Genomic DNA, 19,284 nt, shown 5'->3' on the forward strand with positions numbered 1-19,284 from the left:
TATCTAGTCATCGTAAAGGTCTACACATTTTACATTAAAATTTGCTGAATGTTAATATCCAATTTTTGCATTTTCATTTTTCATTTTTGATTCTGCAACTTTGCTTTATGATGTTGTCATCTGATGATTAACAGATGAAAATGAAAAAGGCTCCACGTAACAAGAGATAGTTACGGTTTAAATTGGTGTAGCAGAATTGGACTGGGTCGATCGTCAGCGACCAGATAGTTCAATTGGTAGAACGTCCGACTAGGGGTTCGGAGGGTCCCGGGTTCGAACCCCAGTCTGGTCGTGCATTTTTCCTCTCCTGTTACATTGGTATACATAATTAAACCAGCTAACGTCCTCATACAAATTATAAACCGTAATTAACCGTAACACATAAAGTCATTATGAAACGAATTAAACTATAGTCCATGCTACATTGCATAGGGATACATGTACATGTCTATTACATTGTACCAGCGGTTTCCTTACAAAATTGAACAAGCAATACTTGATTCAGATATAACTACGCGACTTTGACCTATCTTTTTTCGAGGTAGACGGGGAAAGAGTTATAAAAAACGAAAACGTTTACTATACGGAACTGGGGTCTGGTTCCCAGTTCCGTTTAAGGAAAAACGTAACTGGAGTCTGACACTCAGTTCCGAATAAGACCAATTACTGTATAGAGGCTATGGTGGTCTTAATTTTCGTGTGAAAGGTTGTGGGTTCGATTCCTTTTCCTTGATGCAGATATAACTACGGGCCTTTGACCTTCCGTTTTGCGAAGTAGACAGGAAAAGAATTACACAAAAAAAACATATACGTTTACTATACGGACCCCGGTCTGGTTCCCAGTTCCGTTTATGGTAAACGGAACTGGGGTCTGGATCCCAGTTGCGTTTAAGGAAAAACGTAACTGGAGTCTGACACTCAGTTCCATATAATACCAATTACTTTATAGACGCTATGGTGGTCTTAATTTTCGTGTGAAAGGTTGTGGGTTCGATTCCAGTTCTTGATTCAGATAAAACTACGCGCCTTTGACCTATCGTTTTTCGAGGTAGACGGGGAAAGAATTACAAAAAACGTAAACGTTTACTATACGGAACTGAGGTCTGGATCCCAGTTCCGTTTAAGGAAAAACGTAACTGGAGTCTGACACTCAGTTCCGAATAAGACCAATTACTGTATAGAGGCTATGGTGGTCTTAATTTTCGTGTGAAAGGTTGTGGGTTCGATTCCTGTCCTTGATTCAGATATAACTACGGGCCTTTGACCTTCCGTTTTGCGAAGTAGACAGGAAAAGAATTACACAAAAAAAACATATACGTTTACTATACGGACCCCGGTCTGGTTCCCAGTTCCGTTTATGTTAAACGGAACTGGGGTCTGGATCCCAGTTGCGTTTAAGGAAAAACGTAACTGGAGTCTGACACTCAGTTCCGTATAATACCAATTACTTTATAGACGCTATGGTGGTCTTGATTTTCGTGTGAAAGGTTGTGGGTTCGATTCCAGTACTTGATTCAGATAAAACTACGCGCCTTTGACCAATCGTTTTTCGAGGTAGACGGGGAAAGAATTACAAAAAACGTAAACGTTTACTATACGGAACTGGGGTCTGGTTCCCAGTTCCGTTTAAGGAAAAACGTAACTGGAGTCTGACACTCAGTTCCGAATAAGACCAATTACTGTATAGAGGCTATGGTGGTCCTAATTTTCGTGTGAAAGGTTGTGGGTTCGATTCCAGTACTTGATTCAGATATAACTACGCGCCTTTGACCTATCGTTTTTCGAGGTAGACGGGGAAAGAATTACAAAAAACGTAAACGTTTACTATACGGAACTGGGGTCTGGTTCCCAGTTCCGTTTAAGGAAAAACGTAACTGGAGTCTGACACTCAGTTCCGAATAAGACCAATTACTGTATAGAGGCTATGGTGGTCTTAATTTTCGTGTGAAAGGTTGTGGGTTCGATTCCTGTCCTTGATTCAGATATAACTACGGGCCTTTGACCTTCCGTTTTGCTAAGTAGACAGGAAAAGAATTACACAAAAAACCCATATACGTTTACTATACGGACCCCGGTCTGGTTCCCAGTTCCGTTTATGTTAAACGGAACTGGGGTCTGGATCCCAGTTGCGTTTAAGGAAAAACGTAACTGGAGTCTGACACTCAGTTCCGTATAATATCAATTACTTTATAGACGCTATGGTGGTCTTGATTTTCGTGTGAAAGGTTGTGGGTTCGATTCCAGTACTTGATTCAGATAAAACTACGCGCCTTTGACCAATCGTTTTTCGAGGTAGACGGGGAAAGAATTACAAAAACGTAAACGTTTACTTTACGGAACTGGGGTCTGGTTCCCAGTTCCGTTTATGTTAAACGGACCTGGGGTCTGGTTCCCAGTTCCGTTCATCTTAAACGGAACTAGGGTCTGGTTTCTAGCTCCGTTTATGTTAAACGGGACTGGGGTCTGGTTCCTTGTTCCGTTTATGTTAAACGGACCTGGGGTCTGGTTCCTAGTACCGTTTATGTTAAACGGGACTGGGGTCTGGTTCCTAGTTCCGTTTATGTTAAACGTAACTGGGGTCTGGTTCCTTGTTCCGTTTATGTTAAACGTAACTGGGGTCTGGTTCCAAGTTCCGCTTAAGGAGAATCGTAACTGTAGTCTGACACTACTACGCGCCTTTGACCTTCCGTTTTGCGAAGTAGACAGGAAAAGAATTACACAAAAAAACATATACGTTTACTATACGGACCCCGGTCTGGTTCCCAGTTCCATTCATCTTAAACGGAACTAGGGTCTGGTTTCTAGCTCCGTTTATGTTAAACGTAACTGGGGTCTGGTTCCTTGTTCCGTTTATGTTAAACGGACCTGGGGTCTGGTTCCCAGTTCCATTCATCTTAAACGGAACTAGGGTCTGGTTTCTAGCTCCGTTTATGTTAAACGGATCTGGGGTCTGGTTCCTAGTACCGTTTATGTTAAACGGACCTGGGGTCTGGTTCCTAGTACCGTTTATGTTAAACGGATCTGGGGTCTGGTTCCTAGTTCCGTTTATGTTAAACGGAACTGGGGTCTGGTTCCAAGTTCCGTTTAAGGAGAATCGTAACTGTAGTCTGACACTCAGTTCCGTATAAGATCAATTACTGTATAGAGGCTATGGTGGTCTTAATTTTCGTGTGAAAGGTTGTGGGTTAGATTCCAGTACTTGATTCAGATATAACTACGCGCCTTTGACCTTCCGTTTTGCGAAGTAGAAAGGAAAAGAATTAAACAAAAAAAACATATACGTTTACTATACGGACCCCGGTCTGGTTCCCAGTTCCGTTTATGTTAAACGGAACTGGGGTCTGGATCCCAGTTGCGTTTAAGGAAAAACGTAACTGGAGTCTGACACTCAGTTCCGTATAATCCCAATTACTTTATAGAGGCTATGGTGGTCTTAATTTTCGTGTGAAAGGTTGTGGGTTCGATTCCTGTCCTTGATTTAGATTTGAGTTCCCAGTCGATTATAAGAGGATGGATATGATGTTTTTCTGAAGCAGACCTGGTATTTTGGTCGAAGTTCGATTGATAATGTTATTTCAATTTTAAACGGAACTAGTGTCTGGTTCCCAGTTCCGTTTATGTTAAACGGAACTAGGGTCTTGTTCCCAGTTCCGTTGATCTTAAACGGAACTAGGGTCTGGTTCCCAGTTCCGTTTATCTTAAACGGAACTAGGGTCTGGTTCCCAGTTTTGTTTATCTTAAACGTAACTAGGGTCTGGTTCCTAGTTCCGTTTATCTTAAACGGAACTAGGAACTAGGAACTAGGAACCAACTTCAGGCTCCCGCTTAACAATGTAAACGGTTTCGTGTTGAACATTTATATATAGTATATTTCTATATATAATTTAAGTTTAAATGTATGTTTAAACATGGTTTATGAAACAACATTTATATAAATCTCCTCATCTTTATTTCTAATGGCAGTTATATATTAGTCACAGCGCAGTATGTAACTACATGGTTTTCCCACTCGCATCTAGTGTGGGGGCGTTTGTTAAGACTAATATTAGATAACACCATTGGTTTGGGGTTTCTGTCCAGTTATGCAGCCTCCTGTACCAGACAAATAACCTTATATGTCCAACTGACCAATGCTACGTCATACAGCAACATTTCTAAGCAATGAATAACAGTCACGTGACTAGTAAGAATCCTGGGTTTGATACACTGGCTGCATCAGTTTTACAACTTCACAGTAATCGCTCTTATACTCGTTATAGATTACGAAATCAATGGTTAACAATACCGCACAGTAAAAGTAATCAAACAAATTCCGGGAGAAAGGAGAAACGCCCTCTATCTCCTTCAGCGACACAGAAAGATCAAATACCAAAAACTCGTAAACACCTCGATGAAACGAATCCTGAAAATTGGCCCGCCGATCAGCTACGGCAGTTGTTGTAGACGTTCGGAATAAAGACATCTCCGGGGTACTTTACACGCAAAAATGCTGTTGAAATTGTATCAATGTAACACAATCGACTCTACAGACAACTCGACAACATATCCCATACTCTCCGAACCGGAGGAGGTGGTAGAAACAGAACAGACACAGAATAGTACTGTCGATGTTTTGCAGTTAAAGCAACAAATCGTCAACAAGGACTCCACGGGGTTCATCTCATACTGCCCACCATTAACACCAGAAGTGCTACTACCACAACGTTCTCTGGTTCCGGTTATCAACCAAATCAACAATATGGCGGCCAGCACGGTATGGGAGCACATCATAGTGTGGCGGCCCCGATGTGTCAAATCGGAGCGGCAAATTCAGTAATGGATACCAAAGGAGTGCCAATGGAATCGCTATCATCAGCGGACATTATTTCAACCTGTCTAAATCAGCAGATATCCGCGGGAAAGGTTGTGAACTTGGCGACACTCCTGATGCCGGACTTCACTTCAGAAGGACGGTCAGTTTACATTGAAGGGGAGGTCCTGCAACTGAAACAGGCTGATTCAAGGCTCAACCGGAACCTGACCATCGGTGAGTTCATAAATGCTTTTTCAGTTTAAAAGTCTGTTATGTGTGAAGTGTACCATAATAGAAGAACTGAACTCGATCAATACGAGACGTATCTAGTTGACATTCCGTGTAATTACCCTGGTACATTGTCCTATGAGTACCATAGGTTTTTCTCTGCCAGAGCTACTGCCCTTTATCGAAATAAGGGTATAAAGGTCAACTGGGTTATCTGAGACAATAAGATATACACTAATGTCTGCTCAGGCCATCGTACCAACACATGCTCAGTGTGTCATAGCAATAGCCATTTGTCTAACTGATGTCAAATGCTGGCAAACCAGACAGGTCGTAACAGAAATCAACAGACATCACAGCAAAAACCTTCAAGCAAATATAGCAAGCGTATTGATATGCACGGTAGACCCAGGATCAGTCTTGGTGGACAGGAAGTTTGTAACAACTTCAATGACAAGGGATGTACCAGGTCACCATGCCCCTACAAACATGTTCTTTTTAAAGACGCAAAGGCTAAGAAAGAAACAACGCAGTGACTACAAGCAAGTACACCAATCAACATAGTTGCTCTGGACTCCGAACTTAGCGTTCATCCTGATCAAGATTGTGTTTTAGATTTAATCCGGAGTCTGTCATGGTTTCCATAAAGGTATGCCAGAATTTCCTACAGGTGCATTTATTTGTAAAATTTAAGGAGCCATTAACGGTATCTAAATTTATCATAGGCCTTTAATACGCCCACGTTTCCACAGTTCCGGGGCAGTTCCCTGGGTATAGCAACAGGAAAATATTAAGGGACGAAACGCTTAATTGTTGATTTGAGTGCACCTCATGATAAGGATTATGTAGATACAGACCCGTACACGTTCGCTGTTCTAATTTTAGCGTACCGTTTGCGTAGCATTTCCGTACCGTTTGCGTAGCACTTCCGTAGTACTTCCGTACCATTACCGTAGTATTTCCGTAGCGTTTGCGTATCACTTCCGTATCGTTTCCGTAGCACTTGCGTCTACATCTTTCCATTTAAAAAGCGTTTGGGAACGTTCGGTCGAAATTTTTACGGAATATATATTTGTCGAAACGAATTGTTGATATAACAGGCATACAGGTGGCCATGTTGTAATGACCTGTCTTTTGCTAAAGGTACAAGCAACTTTAGTGGCCGTCATGAAGGTTGTTAAGGCAACATGACCACCCGCTGACAAATACTTTTCTTTCAATATGATATCTGTATACCTGAGAATATAGGCAGTGATAATGCATGGACCATTCACCTGTGGTCACATTGGATTCTATTGTGCTGTACCTGATCAAGTCACATTCTGTGTTTTCAAGGCAATTAAGTCCATGTCAATTTATCCAGTTAATTGTCTATCCACCACGTACAGCTGTATACAGGTAAACGGTAAGATACTTTGGCTGTCCCTCGGTCAGGAAATGACAGCCCCAGGCACAATTTCATTTCACAACAGTGCCTTTACCAAGGTTAACTAATATTTTACTTGGAGTTCCTAATTCAATGCAAAACTAGAAGTATGTCCCTGTGACATTAAAGCCGCTCACCACTTTAAATTTAATTGCTTCAGTAACACGCTGAGCATCAATATTTACTATAATACCTCAGATATGTGTTTTGTATCCTGCTTATTGAAAATCATGTGATGATGTTGCCTTTGGAATTTCCATAATCAATCACCTCTTAAATAATGTCTTAAAAACATTTGTCCCTCTCCTCTTTTGTGACGCATTGTTGTAATTTTCATTAATTAGCATCCTCCAATGATGTGACATTCGATGAATGGGTAATAAAGAATAGGTGCATTTTGTGCTTGTGAACCATGCATGGATAAACAGACATTGTACTCCTTTTTATTTTATTTTCTATCCATATAAATAATAATGATTAATATATGTAGTGACTTTATTTATTGTCATTGAATATACAATTCATCACAAAATCTCACAAATGTTCTTGGAATATATTTGAATTATATTTCTCAGTGCGACTTTACCAACGTAAGAGTTAGGTCTCTTACACCGGATTGGATAATATTTTGACACGGCACGAATTCTTGTTAAACAGCAGCGGCAGTTGTGTCATGTTCTAAAATTGTTACATTTTCATAAATAAATACACCAGAAATAGGATGCGGTGTTACAGAAATGTTTGATAAGCATACACAGTTCACATATCTTCTCGTCTCAGAACCACGTCAGTGGTAGCAACGATGGTTTATTACTGTATCAACCTAAGCACGATATGTCATATTACGTTCCCGTTTGAAAATAGAGGTTACACTTCATCACTCATACGGTTTATAAGTATAGATATTTACTTATTCCTTGTAATTACAAAATATAAAAAGCTAGACCGTACAGACAGCACTAATGCTTGACAGTCTTTACATGTGCCTTCTCGAATCCGAGTCACGAAAACAAACACTCCTCAGACCCCAATCCGAGTTGCTAAAACGCTCAAACCCAGTGCACGAATTTTACCACCACAACACTCGTAGAATGCACCAGAGAAAACATTTTGTTTGGATAAGAGTATCAGAAGATTTTATGTAACCCACATGTGGGTGTCAGAGATTCTACTTTCTATTTACGATAATGAAACTATATAGCGGAAGCATGCAATACTGAATTATGCACACGTACACCGAACGGAAGTGGGTCCGTCATTTCGTTCTCTGGATAGAATTAATAAGCCGAAAAAAAAATTGATGTTCCTTATTAGAATATTTAACTTCTCACTTGGATGATTTCTGTTAAAACCAATCTATTTTTTTTTTAAATAATCTATCATGAGTTCTGTTATCAGCGAGCAAGGTTGAACACCAACCCTAATACGTAACAAACTTTTCATATCAAATTATTGAAAATGATGATATTTTTCAGTAATCATTAAAAAAATCGTTATGAAGATAACTTTATTGTCATCTTTGTCATCATGTGACCGAGTTCCTAAGAAAATAGAGTGTGCTTCCTTGTCGTCTATAGCAGAGACGTATATATTACACAACACGTCTCTGGCTATAGTAAGTTTGTTAACGGAGTGCCCTCTCTGTGTGTGGTAATTATAAAGGTGTCAAAAATAAGTCACGCGGTTCCGGGTTTAGTGTACCTATGAACTTACATGGTTCAATGAAAAATATAACTTGAGGGTTTTGAAGTAAAACCAATTTTCATGATGTAATACTTACCATAACTTGAGTATGCATATACAGTACCTACACCCATCTCTTTGTAGCCCAAAAACAAAAGATTCAAATACCCCTACCTCCCTACCGTGACGTAACCCATATCTCGACGACAGAGCCACGGAGTGATCTCCCTTCCTCAAACCCGTTTTATGGAACCTAAAGGCAGTCATGATGATGAGGTAAGGGGAGGAATACAGGGTGGGGCTCCATAAACTTGGTTTTACATCAAAAACCTCAATTCCATTTCAGTAATAATTACCATAACTTGAGTATGCGCATTCGTCTTACCGTAGTGGATGCTTCGAATCCAGGCAGATCAGGCTGACGGAACAGACTCGAGACATGCTCAAGAACCCCCCCTAATAAAGCCCAAAAGTAATTAAAATATGGAAAACCTCCCCGTGAAACGAGCAGATGTACCAACATGGATGGTGACTGATAGCATACTATTTAAAAACACTGAATTACTGTAGAGAAACAGCCACAGACTGTGCAACCACCAACGGTCCATGGGAATACAATCCATCAGAATGAGAAGCCAAGGACCGGAGATAAAAATCCGTGAAGGTACTCTGTCCGGGCCAGAAAGCCGCGGACATGACCTCATGAAAGGGGAACCCATTTAGGAGGGCCTATGACGCAGCAAGGACCCTGATCTCATGAGCTTTCACCTTATTCAACGCCCGAACCTGATCATCTGAGTGGTCGTAACCGTACTTGATGACCTAACAGATCCATCTAGACACTGACTGAGAGGAGATATCCTGCTGAACCTGCTTAATGGGCAAAAACAGACGAGATCGCGGTGGAGGATCTCCGGACGAGAGTGCATCGTCCTGGACCGAGGCTGGCGAAGGAGGTTCGCTCTGAGAGGAAGAGCCAGGGACTATTCCACCAGAAGCGACCAAAGCTCCAGAAACCAAGACTGCCTCGGCCACAGGGGCGCTATCAGGAGGAAGGAACAATGATGCTCCCGAAACTTCTGCAGCACCCTGTCCACCAGGTTGAACATATGCATTCCCTCCGAATCCAGAGACAGAGCGTCCACCGCCCAAACCCTTGGATCTGGAACCGGAGAGACAAACGTTGGCAACTGATTGCTCAGTGAAGTGGCGAACAGGTCTATGTGGGGCCTGTCCCACACCTGACGAATTCCCTCGAAAATCAAGGGATTCAGTTGCCACTCTGTCAAAACCGGCTGGCGGCGCCTGGAAAAAGGATCCGCCAGAACATTCAACCTGTCTGGTAGATGCTTGACACAAATTGTCAACTACATTTCCTGACAAAGAAGAATAATGCGGATAGCGAGGGCACACAGAGTGTGAAACCTGGTTCCCCCTATCTCTCCAGATACGCGACAACTGTAGTTCCCCAAAGAAACAAAATCCTGAGATTGGGAATCCTCTGACTTTTCTCTCGAAGGAATGAAGCCGACCTTGAGTAAGACTTTCAGAACCAACCGGGTGACCGGCACCAGAGACTCTCTCACTAGGTTGACCATGAGGGAATCTTCGAAATAGATGTGAATATCTATTCCTCGAGAGTGCAGGGATCCAACGACCACCTGCAGCAGCTTGGTAAAAACCAAAGGTGCAGTCGTGAGCCCGAACGGCATGGCCCGGAACTAGAAGACCTTTCCGGTGCAAGTAAAACGGAGGTACTTCCGTACCGACTTCTTGATGGGGATGTGGAAGTATACGTCCTTCAGATCTACTGAAGTCGCACACATTCCCTCTCTCAGGGAGGCGATAATACCCCGAGGAGTCTCCATCTTGAAGTGAGGAGAATCTACGTGCTTGTTGAAGGCACTTAGATCTATGAGCCAGAAACATTCTCCCGGGAGTGCATACCGACATAGGAACCTCCTCGACCGCGCCCTTGGAAAGCATGGTCCTTACTTCCTCCTGGAGCGCCAGAACCTTTTTCGGATCCCCGAAGGCTGAAAAAAGATTAGTTCTGACGCTAAGGTGGATCCCGCACTAGCGGAATGCCTAACCCCTCCTTGACCACAGACAAGGCCCATGCGTCTTCCGTAATTACCTTCCACTCTGGAAGGAAAGCGGAAAGACGACTCCCNCTACTTCCTCCTGGAGCGCCAGAACCTTTTTCGGATCCCCGAAGGCGGAAAAAAGATTAGTTCTGACGCTAAGGTGGATCCCGCACTACCGGAATGCCTAACCCCTCCTTGACCACAGACAAGGCCCATGCGTCTTCCGTAATTACCTTCCACACTGGAAGGAAAGCGGAAAGACGACTCCTACAGGAAGATCTGATCGAGGCAGATCGAGACCTTTTCAGGCAAGAGAACCGTCTGCTGACCCAAAAGCCTAATCCGGCGGGAGAATGACCTAAGCTTGAGCCGAGAGGACTGCAGTCCCCCCTGCCAAACTCGTCGTCTGACACGTCCAAGGAGGGAAGAAGAGAATCAAGTTTCTTCCTTTTACCCCCAGGAGGGTTTTTACCCTTCTTACCCTTCCTTCTCAGTGTGAATCCTCTTCACCAGGAGTGCAGCGGCGACCGCGTCCTCCTTCAAATCCTTCTGAACAGAAGGAAGGGTCCCTCCAAAAAGAGTGGACCCTGAGAAGGGAACAGTCAACAAACGGGAGCGGTAAGACTCATCGACTGGGCGGTTTTTCAAAACTGAAAACCGCCTAGCCAACAAGACATTGACGAGCGATGACACCTGTAAAGCTGCCAGCGCTCTCAATGCCCCGTTCAGGGCAGAGGTCACTCTGTCCTGGATGTCGGCCTGCTGTCTTGGTAATCCGACCCTCAGGCTAGTCGGATACCCTATATAGACAAACCGTCAGGTAGTCTATATAAGACAGAATCTGGATGGAGAGACGCAGCAATTTCTCCATCTTGTTGGGTTCTTTGGGACCGATCACCACCTAGTCCACCGATTTACCGGGCCAAGTTGCAAGTTCCCTCGATTCCAGCTAAGCTGGTTGAGGGGCAAGCAGGCCATCATGTTTATATTCAGTGGCGTGCACCTCCGACAAATTGCCAACACTGAGCTGCAACCCAGCATACCCAGGGCTACGGGTTGAAGAATAATTCTTCTCTAAAACCCGAGACTGGGCGGTGGCCAGAGCTGAAGACACAATAGTGTCTTCTGGTAGAGAGCGGTCCGACCGAACGGACACCCGAGGAGCCACCAAAGAACCCAAAAGGGTGGTGGACTCGGGGACAGATGACGCCGAAGGGGGTGGGCATACCTCCTCCCCGCGAATCCGGGAAACGTCGGCCCTAAGGCCCCGCATACCGGACAACACATGCTGGGCCTCACCCTTGGCAGCCTCGGGGTCACCCTCATCCTGGACATCCTCCTCAAAGGGCAAGCCCTCCTGCGGACCGTCATCAGACGACTCGGAAAGACCAGCGTCTATATCCGAGCAACCAGGTGAAAGTTGAACAACATCATCGTCCTCTGCCATACCCGCGCCATCAACGTCCATAGCCCCCACACATTGACTACTGGAACAAACTTGATGATACATTAACTAGAGCTACTGATACTTCTATGGATGTTGTACTTATTAATGTTGATATGTTAAACTTAACATTAAATGAGCACTTATCAAGACTCCTTATCAAACATAATCTATCTAGTTTTATTAATGAACCTACACGAATAACACCTGACAGTGCCACATCCATGGATATTATATCATCTAATAACAGAAACATAATTAAAAGTACCTATGTATCAGCATCATTCTGTAGTGACCAATCATCAGTTCATGCCCAAATTTCTTTTAACATATTTAAACAAGTGAGCTATAAAAAGACCATTCTGAAATATGATGAAGCTGATTTTGAAAGTATGAATAATGCTCTTTTTAATGTTGATTGGTTAGATTTATCATTGAATCAGGACACTGAGCTATTTAATGCTTCTATAATTAATTGTTTAACGGAACAGGTCAAAAATGTTATTCCCACAAAAGTGATAACAGTACGCCCAAATGATAAACCATGGATGAACAACACCATTAGACTTTAGATGAGACAAAGAAACAGAATACACAAAAAGGCTAAATAAATAATAATCCTCATTATTGGCACATATTTCGTATTCTTAGAAATGAAACTATTGACCTGATTCGGGAAGCAAATGCAAATTACATAAAAAACATTAAAATTCACTAAATGATAGCATGGTCCCTCCAGACAAATGGTGGAAGATAGCAAAATCTATCACTAACTTTTCTAACAAATCTCTTCTATCCCCCCTCTTGAATCTAACAATCAGGTAATTCACCATCCAAAAAGCTGAAATCCTAAACAGTCACTTTACTTATATCTCTACATCATGACCTGATCTAATACTCCCTCAAACAGCACAACATTTCATCCCATTTTCACTAACAAATATCCATGTCTCTGACCAAATGAATTGTCTAAATGTTAATAAACCACCAGGTCCTGATGGTGTTATCCCTAAAATTGTTAAAAAGTTAAGTTCCTCTCTGAGATTACCCCTCACACTATTATTTAATAAATCTTTAGAATCAGGGACTTTACCAAATAGTTGGAAACAAGCAAACATTAATGCTAGTTGAAAATTCTATTATAACTAAGCATCTACAGTAAATCAATTATTGTTCATATATAATGAAATTGTTAGTAATATGGACCAGGGAAAGGAGTTAAGGTTTTAATTTCCTGAAATCAGTAAAGCTTTTGACTGTGTGTGGCACCAAGGTCTTCTACATAAACTAAACAACTATGGTGTTGATGGAAATTTACTTATCTGGTTCCAAAATTATCTTACAGACAGAATGCAAAGAGTTAGTACTGAGCGTTATCTTTTTCAATTCAATGTTATTAATGCAGAGGTACCTCAAGGATCTGCCCTTGGCCCACTTCTCTTCCTTCTTTACATCAATGATATCACCGAAAATGTTTCCACTAATGTTAAGTTTTTTGCAGACGACACCTCTCTTTGTGTAATTATAGATGGAGACCCAGCTCAAGCAGCACAAGCACTAACAACTGACCATAATAACATGAATGAATGGGCAAACACATGGGACATAAAATGTAACCCTAATGAAACTAAATCAGTTATATTTTCAAGGAAACATAACACAAATCACCCCACTTTTAACTTTTCAAACAGCCAAATTACAGACACTACATCACATACACACTTAGGACTTACCCGTAAAGATGATGCTTCATGGAAACAACATATTCAGAACATATATGAAAAACCTTACAGCAGACTCAACATTCTTCGTTACATAAAAACTAGAGTAAATCGAAAAACATTAATTATAATTTATACTGCATTTATTAGGCCAATTTTGGAATATGCTGACATAGTTTGGGATAACTACACACAACAATCAACAGATCTTCTAGAATATATACAATTAGAAGCAGCAATAAGTATTACAGGCCTTCGCTCAGGAACAACTCATAATAAACTTTATACCGAACTTGGTTGGGAAACTGGCTGCCAGAAGAGAGAAACACAAATATATCATGATGTATAAATTAATGCATGGACTCTCACCGCAATATTTACAAGATGTGTTGATCCCCTTTACAAACAATCCTAATGAAAATCATTATTCTCTCCGACAAACTAGGCTGTTTAACCCACCAATATGCAGAACTAATAACTACTTTGACAGCTTCTTTCCTTTCATGTGCCACACAGCTAACAACACTAATACTTATTCTTTTGACTCTCCCACACTTGCAAGTTTTAAATGACTGTTATATAAAAATGCTATAACTGATAGTGAATCTGTTAAAATTTCAAAACTGAAGGTAATAGAAGGGCAAACAATATTATTTCCCAACTTAGAAATTATTTTAGTGATTGACAGTTTGATTTCACCGCAATATTTACAAGATGTGTTGATCCCCTTACTTGTTCAGATGAATTGGAAACAGTCTTTTTTTTTTAGAATGTCCTATTTACTATGATTTGAGGATTAATTTATTCAACTCACTCAGTAAGTATGCCCTTGACCATAACCATATCGATATTGAAATTATTTTACATGGCTGTCCTAATTGTGAAGGTAATACAAACAGACTAATGCTTCGAGATATACATTACTTTATAGGGAAATCCAAACGTTTTAACTTTTACAAGATCTAGAAAGCCATTATATTGACAAAACTGTAATTTTCTATGAAAGCAGTTGAACATGGTTGTGAATTTATTTGATTATGTTATAAATATATATTTTCATTTAATTATTTTGTGCTCCTCTACACAATGTTTTACTTATCCTTTTGATAAATGTTCATATCGGGTTAAATCTGTAGATTAAAAAGTTACATATAAATAAATTAATAAACAGTTTAGGTGGTGATGACCTGTGCAGTACTTGCACATGGACTGTAACTAACTGTATCGAATGTTAAATAGTAACTCATGTGTATACGTGTAATTATGATAATTAATAACTATATTTATGTTTTGTTTGTGTGTGTGTCGGTGTGTGTATGTCCTGTGTTGTATTGTTAATAATCAAAAGTGAGTTACCTCCCTTTAATAACTTTATCGTTTACATTTATGTATTTTCATTTCAAATATCTATAAAAAATATTTAGCTATAGTTCTATAATATTATTGTAATACTCTAGCCACCTATGCAAAGAATTTATAAAGGCTTGCCTGTTATTCGATCCGTTTGACCATAACACCATGTCAATAAAATCTGTTGAAATGAAATGAAAAAACTCAACATGACCATAATCGACCTTCGGCACAGCTCTGCTCCGCCGTGGGCTCCACCGGAATAACGACATACGCCACAGGCGCTTTCACACAGTTCATACAGCCCTATAGTATACTAGCGGACGAAAGAAACTGTGCATGCGGAGAATTGTGATAGAAGATGTATAACCAACTGTATATACATCAAAATTCACACGCATGACCGAGTATGACACATTCACACTATCCGTGTGTCATTGACAGTTTTTTCCCGTGCAGTTTGCTCTCTATAGGCGTTGACCAGTTTGCACGTTTTTCTCGTCCAGCCATCCAATTCGACAATGAAAGTTTATTTTTCAACTGTTGTGTCACTTTGTTGAGACCAGTGAACAGTAAAAACAGCATTATAACGTTTTAATTTGTGATTAATGCTATGCCGAGGCTCAATGAAAATGACCGCCTCCGGATTATTGGTATGCTTCAAGCTGGTATGGGCCAAGCCGTTGTCTCTACACGTTTTCATGTCCATCGAAACACAATACGGGATTTGTTGAGGCGACATCAACAGTTTGGCCACGTCGGCGATCGATCTCGTTGGGACAACCATATTCGGCTTGTCCATTTGAGAAATCGCTTCCAAACGGCAAGTTTGACTGCACAGACAATCCCTGGATTGCTACCAATAAGCCCGAGAAATGTACGGAACCGATTGCGTGAACGAGCTATCCGTCCGCGACGTCCTGCAATCCGCCCAGTTCTTCTGCCACATCATCGTGTAGCATGTCTGGACTGGTGCAGAAGGCATCTGCGATTTACTCGACGGGATTGGGCAGGCATTTTGTTTACGGACGAGTCGCGAGTCCACCTGGATAGTAGTGACGGCCGTTCCAGAGTGTATCGTCGCGTTTGAGAACGTTTCCGTGACGCGTGTGTGGTACAACGACGTTCTTTTGGCGGAGGCAGCGTTATGTTTGGGGCGGCATCACAGCCAACGGGAGAACGCCTCTGGTGGTTGTTAACGGGAATTTGAACGCGCTACGTTACCGTGACGAGATCCTCCAGACTCACGTCGTTCCATTCGTGCAAGGGCATCAACGTCACATTACGCTACAGCAGGACAACGCCAGGCCACACACGGCTCGTGTCGCTATGGACTTGCTGGCCCAGCAGAACGTTGACGTGTTTCCCTGGCCTGCTGTATCCCCGATATGTCGCCCATTGAACACGTCTGGGATGAAATGAAGCGCAGATTACGGGCATTCCCTAATCAACCGGTGACGTTGGCTGATTTGGCTGCAGCGTTGGTACAGATCTGGAATGCCATCCCACAAGCATTCTTGAACCGTCTGATAGGCTCCATGCATCGACGTTGCCAGGCTTGCATTCAGGCAAACGGTGGACATACGAGGTATTAACTTTGTGAACTCAGTATTGACTCCTGCTGTGTTGACGCCACTCCTGAGCGAAACCTATTGATTCCATAACGTGGAAAATGGAAAGCAACTGTTAATAAATAACAAATAAATTGTCCCTGAATACCTTGTTGTTCTACGTCATACAGATTTATTTTTTATAACACATTTTAGGCATGCACAGTTTCTTTTATCCGCTAGTATATATGGACACTATTAATCGTTTATGGCCGGGCCTATGCCACTTCGTCGATACTTCAAAACTCTAGGTTAGGTTATGTGCAGTGTCTTTGAGAACCCTTATGTTGCCAAATAATGTGTGTACAGTGTATATATAAATGCTACGAATCTTTACTACTTTGCTTGTTGTTGTTTCATAAAGCTACATATATAAGCTGATCTTATTATCTATATTGCCTTCAATTTCGGCGTTTCCAAATCGACACATGTACAATATATTCAACACGGTCCATTTTAAGGTAAATAAAGCAACTTTGAACATGTACCTGGACTGTAGTTTCCTCCATTCGGGGCACTTACGTAACTCGTCAAGGTGTGAAAAATTCAGGTATAGGGAGTCTGTATAGACCAAAACGAATGCAAATAACAAACACAAAACGTCCAGTTGTGTTCTCATAACAGCCATACGGTATCATATATCGGCTCTCTATGTCCGGCACAGGGTGCAAGGTAAAACTCCGGTCACTAATCAAACTGCTATTTACCTGTTACCTGGGAGCCAAACCCAATACTGTGTCACACGCATTGTAAAATCGAACAAAATCTTGATTAATATGATGAAAAATTTAAAGTTATAGCTTTCCTTAATAATAATAATATACATTTTAATAACACCTCACTTTTGGCATGAAGTTTCAGCGTTCGCCCAGGTGAGGAAGGCAATGGGTCTTGTCCCCAGGCCGGGACATACCAAAGTTCGTAAAATGGTAGTTGTTATTTCCTGCTTAACGTCCAGCATTTAGGGGAATGGCAACAACTGGATCACCCGTTGTCAATATAATGTGAACGGGCGGAATGCTCTGCTGGGTGCCTTCGGCATGGTATTTCAGTGATATAGCACTATAAAGTCGACATCAGATCTGCGCTATCACAAGGAGGAAAGCACACCAACATACCCATGTCTCCTACATACACACACTCAAGCACGCATACACTACACACATGGAGTCAATTACTCAAATGACCATTGTTGTTAATAGGACGTTAAACAATATTAAACAAAACAAAATCGAACCTTTATATAGCACCCTCTATAATTTGTAAAATTACTCTAAAGTGCTTTACAACACAACCTTACAATCACCATTATACATTAAGCCAAAAGATAATCATCTCAATGTGCACATAAATGATTAAACAAAGGGTGGTATGTACATGAGGTCTGCGCAAAGAATCTTAGATGCATACGTAAAGAGGTGAGTTTTCACGTCCTTGAATTTGGCCAGGGTATTTGACTTTCTAATAGCATAAGGTAAGCTATTCTTCAACGTGGCCGTAACCCTTCAAAAGCACCGGTTTCCATAGGTCAAAGTCAAGATTCCTGGACACAACAATGATTCTGTTTCCGACCGCAGTAACCGCTCCTGAAGGTACTGTTCCATGCAGTGCCTTGTATGTGGACACCAACATTTTGAACACCTACCTGTAATGTACAGGTAACCAGTGCAATGAATATATCACAGATGTGATGTGCTCTTTCGAGTACCAGTAACCAGACGTGCTGCAGTGTTCTGGACCCTCTGCAGACGACTTGTTAGTTTGTCAGATATACCATAGAGGAGGGAATTACCATAATCCAACCAAGAGGTAACAAGTGAATACACCAAAATCTTGCATGCATCTACAGTTTAAAACTGCCGGATACAGCCGATGTTCCTGATCTGGTATTACATGTAACATGATTTGACAATAACGTTCACTTGTTTCTCAATGTTCTCCAGGGACGATTGTTAAATTGCACAGTTGTGTGCACCAGGATTGGACGATGTATCTACAATATGTGCACGCAATTGTTAGTGCGTTGTGCGGTCAAAAAACTGTATATGGATGTGGTTCCATGTGTTTGGTCTTTATTCCACTAAGCTGAACTAATATATGTATACAGTTGTGGGATCGCACAATATTTACACGAAGTGTTCATGATGTGTGAACACGAAAAATCCGGACGATTATACACTGTAGCTTGAACTCGTCTGTGTGCATGATAGATAAACGACGTGCGCTAACAACTGTGGATGGTGCACATTTATAAATGACCCCAATCAAAACGAGTACAATAATACTATGAAATAGTGTTGGGAATCACTTGTAAAATCATGATCGATCATCACTCCCAACCAAGTGACCGATGATCGACTAATGATCGATCAAATTTAAATTTGATTTTACCAAAGCTAAATGGAAATAAATCCTTAATAATGATTCATACTTGTTTTTCTCTATGCCCATAATGTATCGTACATACTTAGTTACTAGTACTTAGTGGTAATGAGTGCGTATTGGTGTTTAACTTCTGATTACGTTAGCGAAAAGGAAAGGGTTAGGGAAAACAAAGTCAAGACAAAACAAGTTATGAGTAAGACAAATCACTTTTGGAGAAAAAGCTACCAAACACTGTGTGAGCTGTAAAATATCAAATTTATCAACAAAATTGTAAATGCCTTTTCGTATAATTACAAAACAAATATTGGAAATGTAGAGTAACGAAAAGTCAACATCGATCTGACTAGACTTACTAGTAATACTATACTGTTTGACTAGAAAATTACTTCTAACAAAACTATTTTAAAATGTTTGTGATAAAAGTATTGTACAGTAGTAATGTACATTGTACATTAATAATTGGAACAGCCTTTGCTAGTTAGTTAACTGTCTGACTAGATTAGCTGACAAAATAATGAGTATACTGCAGAGTCCAGAGAGTTTTCAGTCTTGTAGAGT

At 41.2% G+C, this 19,284-nt stretch overlaps 1 non-coding gene across 1 annotated transcript; it reads left to right on the plus strand.

Moving 5' to 3' along the window:
- Positions 1 to 218: 218 nt before the first annotated feature.
- Trnap-agg lies at positions 219 to 292 on the plus strand. Its single transcript has one exon. It is a non-coding gene; the product is annotated as a tRNA-Pro (tRNA).
- Positions 293 to 19,284: the final 18,992 nt, after the last annotated feature.

Source organism: Mizuhopecten yessoensis, unplaced genomic scaffold (assembly GCF_002113885.1).
Source record: "Mizuhopecten yessoensis strain PY_sf001 unplaced genomic scaffold, ASM211388v2 scaffold10711, whole genome shotgun sequence".
Classification (NCBI taxonomy): Eukaryota; Metazoa; Mollusca; class Bivalvia; order Pectinida; family Pectinidae; genus Mizuhopecten; species Mizuhopecten yessoensis.